This window comes from Trachemys scripta, chromosome 3, assembly GCF_013100865.1.
Source record: "Trachemys scripta elegans isolate TJP31775 chromosome 3, CAS_Tse_1.0, whole genome shotgun sequence".
Classification (NCBI taxonomy): Eukaryota; Metazoa; Chordata; order Testudines; family Emydidae; genus Trachemys; species Trachemys scripta.
This window is the reverse complement of record NC_048300.1, coordinates 196481743-196488339: the sequence shown is the minus strand read 5'-3', so window position 1 is coordinate 196488339 and position 6597 is coordinate 196481743. Positions and strand designations below refer to the sequence as shown.

The 6597-nt window shown below is 44.0% G+C and overlaps 1 long non-coding RNA gene across 3 annotated transcripts; it reads left to right on the top strand.

Moving 5' to 3' along the window:
* Nucleotides 1–2918: 2918 nt before the first annotated feature.
* Nucleotides 2919–6346, top strand: LOC117875425. 3 transcript variants are annotated; one of them, XR_004645271.1, is made up of 4 exons: nucleotides 2919–3048; nucleotides 4566–4743; nucleotides 5655–5763; nucleotides 6134–6346. It is a non-coding gene; the product is annotated as an uncharacterized LOC117875425 (long non-coding RNA). The 3 variants fall into 3 exon arrangements; XR_004645272.1 differs by having other exon boundaries at nucleotides 4566–5208; XR_004645270.1 differs by having other exon boundaries at nucleotides 4566–5763.
* The last annotated feature ends 251 nt before the right edge of the window (nucleotides 6347–6597 follow it).

Sequence of the window (6597 nt, the reverse complement as noted above, 5' to 3'; positions counted from 1 at the left end):
TAATTAAAAAAAAATAATAATAAACTGCTAGTTCTAACCATACACTGAAATTCCCCCCTTGTACTCAAGGCATTACAAATAGGGTGACCAGATGTCCCAATTTTATAGGGACAGTCCCGATTTTTGGGTCTTTTTCTTATACAGGCTCCTATTACCCCCCACCTCCTGTCCCGATTTTTCACAGTTGCTGTCTGGTCACCCTAATTACAAACCATACTGTACATAGATATCTTTGATATGCATATGCCTTATAATTAATGAATGGCTTTGCAAATAACCAGTCATAGCTTAAATGCAACACTTGATTTCATCATGTCTTCCTCAGTTGCGGATTAGCCACTGTGACTGCAGAGCCCAGGCCGAGGGGCCACAGTCAATGGGGGGGGGCAGCTTCTGCCCAGTGGGTGAGGCAACGTCACCCCCACCCCAGCCCTGGCAGAAGCCATGGGGCAGCAGGGAAAGCCCCTATGCCCAACCCCGTCTCCAGCAGAAGTGCCGGGTGGGGCAGGAGAATCCACAGCACCCGGCTCCTGGTCCCCTAAAGAAGCGTAGCACCCAAACCCCTACTGCAGCCCTGGGACTGGAGGAGCTCTCACTCCCTGGTACAGCCCCGGGCCATGACACAGGGACAGAGCTTCTCCGGCCCTGGGGCTGTGTGGGAGAGGTGGGTGGGTGGGTGGGAAATGAGCAAAGGAGTTGTGGGGCAGGTGGAATGGCGGGGAGCCTAGGTGGAACATGGCTGGGATCCTGGGGAAGAGGCCGAAAGGGGTAGGGTCATGCGTGGTGCAGCAGGCGGACAGGGTGGGTAGGGGCCCAACAATTGCTCTGGCCCAGAGCCCCAAGAAACCGTAATCATCCTCCGTGCTGCATCTTCTATGATCCACAGAGGGGACATTGTTCCATTCTGCAAAAGGAAGAAAGGTTGTCGTTGTGCATACCATGAAAGAAGCCCTGTATCATGGCAGTCCATTGGATGGACATCGAGGAATATGCTGACATCAAAATACCATTGGCCAGGGATGACAAAAGACATTGCCAATTGGGTATGTAAAGTAATGAAACTAAATCCTGAAGAACGCTATTTACAATTGAAATACAAGTTTAAAATGTAGAAAAGAAATATATAAATATATTTGGTGTGCAAATGTGAACGCTGTTCCCTTGCAATACTATTTCCATAACGAAAAGTTAATGTCATCATATCGTTCCATCCAAACAGGGCTGGTGCAACCATTTAGGCGACCTAGGCAGTCGCTTAGGGTGCTAGGGTTTGGGGGGCGTCATTTTCTTCGGCAGCGACTGCAGTGGCCGGATCTTTGGCCGCCCAGGTCGCCGCCAGCATTTAGGCGGAGGGAGCTGGGGCAGGGGGTCACGGGGAGGGCTGCCTGCAGCAAGGGGGGGCAGCACGCAGGGGAACTCCCCGCCCCAGCTCACCCCTGCCCCGCCTCCTCCCCGAGCACCGCCCCCGCGGCAGCTCCCCCCCTGCCCTGAGGCACCCTGCTCTGAGGCACCCCCCCCCCACGGCAGCTCCCCACCCCCCACCCTGAGGCACCCCCCCCCTGCTCACCCCTGCCCCGCCTCCTCCCCGAGCACGCCGTGGCTGCTTCACTTCTCCCGCCTCCCAGGCTTACGGAGCCTAAGCTGATTGGCTCGGGAGGGGTGGGGAGTGGCAGAAGGTAGACGTTTCACCTAGGGCGCGAAACATCCTTCCACAGGCCCTGCATCCAAAATAGGTTGCACGATGTCTGACTTGCCAGAAAGAGGGAAAGGAATTAAATCTGGATACCACCTTGAAAAGCATAAAGGTGAATTTTGGAATCCGTCACATTATTGTTTCTCATTATCCATTGTTATTTCTGCTATACAATGAGGCCTTGTTTTTGAAACGAGTGCAATGCATACAAGTGGCACAGCATAGTGCAGCAATGACCTCTAATGTGCCTTTGCACTGGCTGGGGATATGTCTTCAGCTTTACTTTTGTATTGGTTTTCCTAACCCATTCCTGTACTGTTTGTTTGTTTTTCTTCTGTATTTAAAATTGGGCTTTACATTCTGATTCTATGGCTGTTGTAACCATATTACATCGTGTACTCTACTTATGACATATGGGTTTATTGAGAACATTTAGTAAGAAACATGTGAAGTATGACTAACTGCTATCCTTGCATGTAGGTCACTTGGATCTGGGAATTGGTGGGAATGGATTTAATAGGACCATTACCAGTAACAAAGGATGGATACCAGTATATACTGACAGCTATAGATTATCTTTCAAGATGGGTGGAAGCCTTTCCACTTAGAAGTAAGTCAGCATCCGAGGTGGCAAATAGCATGTACAAAATGCTTGTTTGAGGTGGATGCCCACAGCAGATACTGACAGATCTTGGTCCGGAATTCAATAATAAGGTAATGACTGATTTTTTTTTCCGGTTATTTTTACTATGTAGTCAAACTCACTATCAGGTCACACATTGATCTCAAACAATCAGTATACCTTTTTTTTTTTTTTTTTTTTAATAAATTGCTGTTGGTCACCATCAGGGTTGCTATACGCTTATTTTTCAGTGTCTTCATATCTACCAAAGAAACCCACAACTACTTGTTTCCAATACAAATATTAAAAGATGGGCTATTCCTGTTGCTAATTACACATAAAAGTAATGGCAAATACATTAGGGAACATTCCTTAACACAAATCTATATTGACAGGTTTCAGAGTAGCAGCCGTGTTAGTCTGTATCCACAAAAAGAACAGGAGTACTTGTGGCACCTTAGAGACTAACAGATTTATTAGAGCATAAGCTTTCGTGGACTACAGCCCACTATGCATCCGAAGAAGTGGGCTGTAGTCCACGAAAGCTTATGCTCTAATAAATTTGTTAGTCTCTAAGGTGCCACAAGTCTATATGTATGTTTATGGTGTAACTTATTTTCTTTCGGTTTAACTTGTATATTTGTGAAAGATTGGGAATAAAATGTAGCTTCACCAGCCCATACCATCCACAAACCAATGGCTTGGCTGAAAACGCTAATAAATCCATCAAAAGGTAAGTGAGTGGGTGGGAATATTACAGTACTAATGGCAAGTAGAGTGTGCTATGCCAGAAGATGAAACTCACTAAAAAATCTTCAAAATCAATGTGTTACATTGAAAGTCTTTTTCATTATGTATTTCACCTTTTTGATTATGTATAATCTGTTTCAGTCAAGACCGTACGTGCCCTTTTTTTTAAACAAACAAATCAATGGGCATTTGTTACAGAGCATTGCGGAAGATGGTTGATGACAATGGGAATAATTGGGATGAATTACTTGAGCCCATTTTGTTAAAGTACACGCAACAACAAAAATTTCACCCTTTCGACTAATGTTTTGTGATGACCCAGAGATGATAAACACTGTGGGGAATAACCGTCTTTTTGTTCTGTATTTGTACAGCACCTAGCGCAGTGGGGCAGGCTCCTAGTGCTACAGGAATACAAATAATAATGATTTAGGATGGGGAGGGGGCAGAGTTGGGGCGGGGCTGGGAAGGGGCGGGGGCAGGGAAGGGGTGGGGCTGGGGGCAGAGTTGGGGCTGGGCCCCGTGGAGTGTCCTCTTTTTGGACACTTAAAATATGGTAACCCTAATAGAGCCAATATTCATAACTTCAACTACAAAATTGATACACACATATAGACAGCATAATTATAACCAGCAAACCATAACCTTGTCTTAGACACCTCATTTGACCCCCTTTATACAAGATTTGGTGAGGCTACAGGACTTTGGTTGCAACAATGATCTATATGGTCCCCGATTATCTCAATAACGTCACAGCTTCCCCTGCCTTGCTAGATGGGAACAGCAGGCACCAAAGCAGCGAGACGTGAGGAAGCAGCCAGGGCAGGGTGGGACGGGGGGTGCTGTCAGTGTTGGAAAGCTGGGTGGGGGGGGAGTCTGCTTTATTGATGGAGGCAGGAAACATTCTTTCCTTGTGATGTCTTTAAATACTTATTTTAGATGGGGAAGGGGCAGGTGAGAGAGAGGAGAACTGGGCAGCAGCTGGAGGGCCAAGAAATGCATCGAGCTTTTAAAAGCTGAACCAGCCCTGGGGAGGCTGGAGGTTTCCCTGCTTGGGGAGGGCTGTGCAGGCAAATCGCACCAGCCCTTCCAGACGCACGGGTGCCTCATTGTTCAGCCCAGATGAGCTTATCTGGCATTATGCAGGGCGGCTGCTGCCTCTGTCTAGCAAACAGCAGCGCTCCCAGCAAAACTAAATGGGAGTCGTCAGTGGGCTTCTTTTAATATGTGGTACAACATATTTAAGTCCAAATACCCTTGAAATATCAACATAAACCTGAAATTGCAACATTTCAGTGTATTTACTGCTGCCAAACATGTACTGAAATGTATTTGGAGGTGCATATCGGACATACAATACTTGACTAATCGAGGGCCACATCAGTTTTGCTGTACGGTTCAGTGGGTCCATTAATTAAACACAAGTATGCAAACAGCTTAGTCAGTTGTTACATTAAGTAAGCCAGAGCACATTGATTACAAATCTTTTTGTTTTTCCAGGATTCTCTTACATATCTAATTTGTAACACTAAGGATCCCTTGATCTACATTTCATGGTTTGCTTCACTGGAAACTATAATCGCATTTCTAATTTTTTTTTCGATGAATACAGAGTAAAATTCTTCAAAATGATAGATTATTGTTTCCTTACCACACACCAGGTCATTGGGTTCTTGCGGTAAGATGTTTTGTATTGTACTTCTGGATTATGGGCAATAAATGTGGCACTATATACGAGATTTGTAACACAGCTGGGTAGCCGTGATATAATTTCCCGTGTTAGGGGTTTTCAGTGAGTTCAGTGCATGCAAAGGAAAGTGGAATGTGAATGTAAAAAATAAAATGCTACTGTGAAGTTATGTTGTTAATGTAAACTTGGAAGAATACAGTCTGTAACGAATTGATCAATGGTTTCACAATATGCTGTTCTCTTGTGTGTTAGTGAGACATTACAAATGAGAATATGTTAATGGAATGATTTTTGATAAATCATTATAAAATTCTTGAAATCATCACATTACCAATATAATTTGCACATATATTTACACTTACAGATAGTCTTGATGTAAAAAAAGGAATTGTTAATAATTGACCCCTTGTGTGATGAGATGAGATATGAAAGAACATGCCTGAGGAATTGGAGGTGATTTATTAGATACTCACGTTTACAGTGGACATGAACGGTTACTGTGAAAAAAAATGTCAGGGAATGTAACAATAGTGAGACTAATATCTTCCTATTAGTTACAAATAAAAATTGAAACAGCATGTACTTGTACTGAATATGCTTAGTAATGGACTTAGAGTGAACTTATGTGATTTGAGTCTGCGTAACGACTTCATAGAATGTGGACACGAAACTGTAGCATGTTGCATGATTGAGAAGGTGCTATTATCAACATGGGGCACAGCAGATCAGGTGATACACTGTGTAAGAGTGAGACAATAATATGAAAGCAAGTGTGTGTGAGCAATAAGTCATTGCAATCATTAATTTAAACAGAGATGGAATGGATTTGTACCTATGTCCAGAAATGGAAAGCAATGCTCATTTATGCAGTCCACTAATGTACTCTCTAAAAATTTCAGATACTTCATCAAATGATTAACTAGCAAATCCTCCTCTGATTGGAAGAGTAAAATTGTTCAGCATCCCAGACAAAGTGATGGCCAGAACTGCGGACCACTCATCTTAAAGGTATTGAATACCAAATTGCCATTATCATTTGTTATTTATGTGTAATTATCTGGGGTGAAAGTAAATGCCGGAGATTACCGGTGTGCACTGCACCGGCGTCCTTGCCAAGGTGTGTGAGGTGGGCTCGTGGCCCCCAGAAGGGGTGGGATCACGATGGTAAGAAACATAGAATTGTATCAGAAACAAATGCCATAAATTGTCTAAGGATCAGGATTCTTGTACAAATTCCACATCAACAAACATTTTCATCATGCTGATAGGCATATCTTAGGTAATGCTGACATGTGGCAGGAATAGCATGAGTGAATGCAAAGTATGTGTAATATTATAACTTCCGGGATTTAATTTTCTCAATTGTTACTTATCAAAGGTCCAGTGTGATTCTTGCAAGAGGTAGGCATATCTGCCCTGCATTCCAGAAGGAACCAATCCAGAAACCCTGACTGCTGAGAAGAAAGAATACAAGTGCAAAAAGTGTGCATAGTTCACTTCTTTACCAAAAAAGAACATCGTTTAAATGCTTGTTGTTCAAAACATCATGGAACCAAAAGAAAACTTTTTATTTATATACCAGATTATAATAATAAAGGTTTTTTAATTTGAAAAAATTATTCTCTGTATTTGTGTCCCAACTCGTTGCAAAAGTGGAGGGTTGCTGTTTGTGCTGCTATACCGCACCACCCCACCAGACGACTGAGGCGAGCAGCTCCCGCCGTAAAGCAACGCCATCTCCACCCATGCCGTCGTAAAAGGCCGTGCCCTCTCGCCACGCTAATGCAAAGCAACGCCGGGCTTAAGGCGCATGCGTGGCAGCTACTGCTGCTCTGGCTCAGG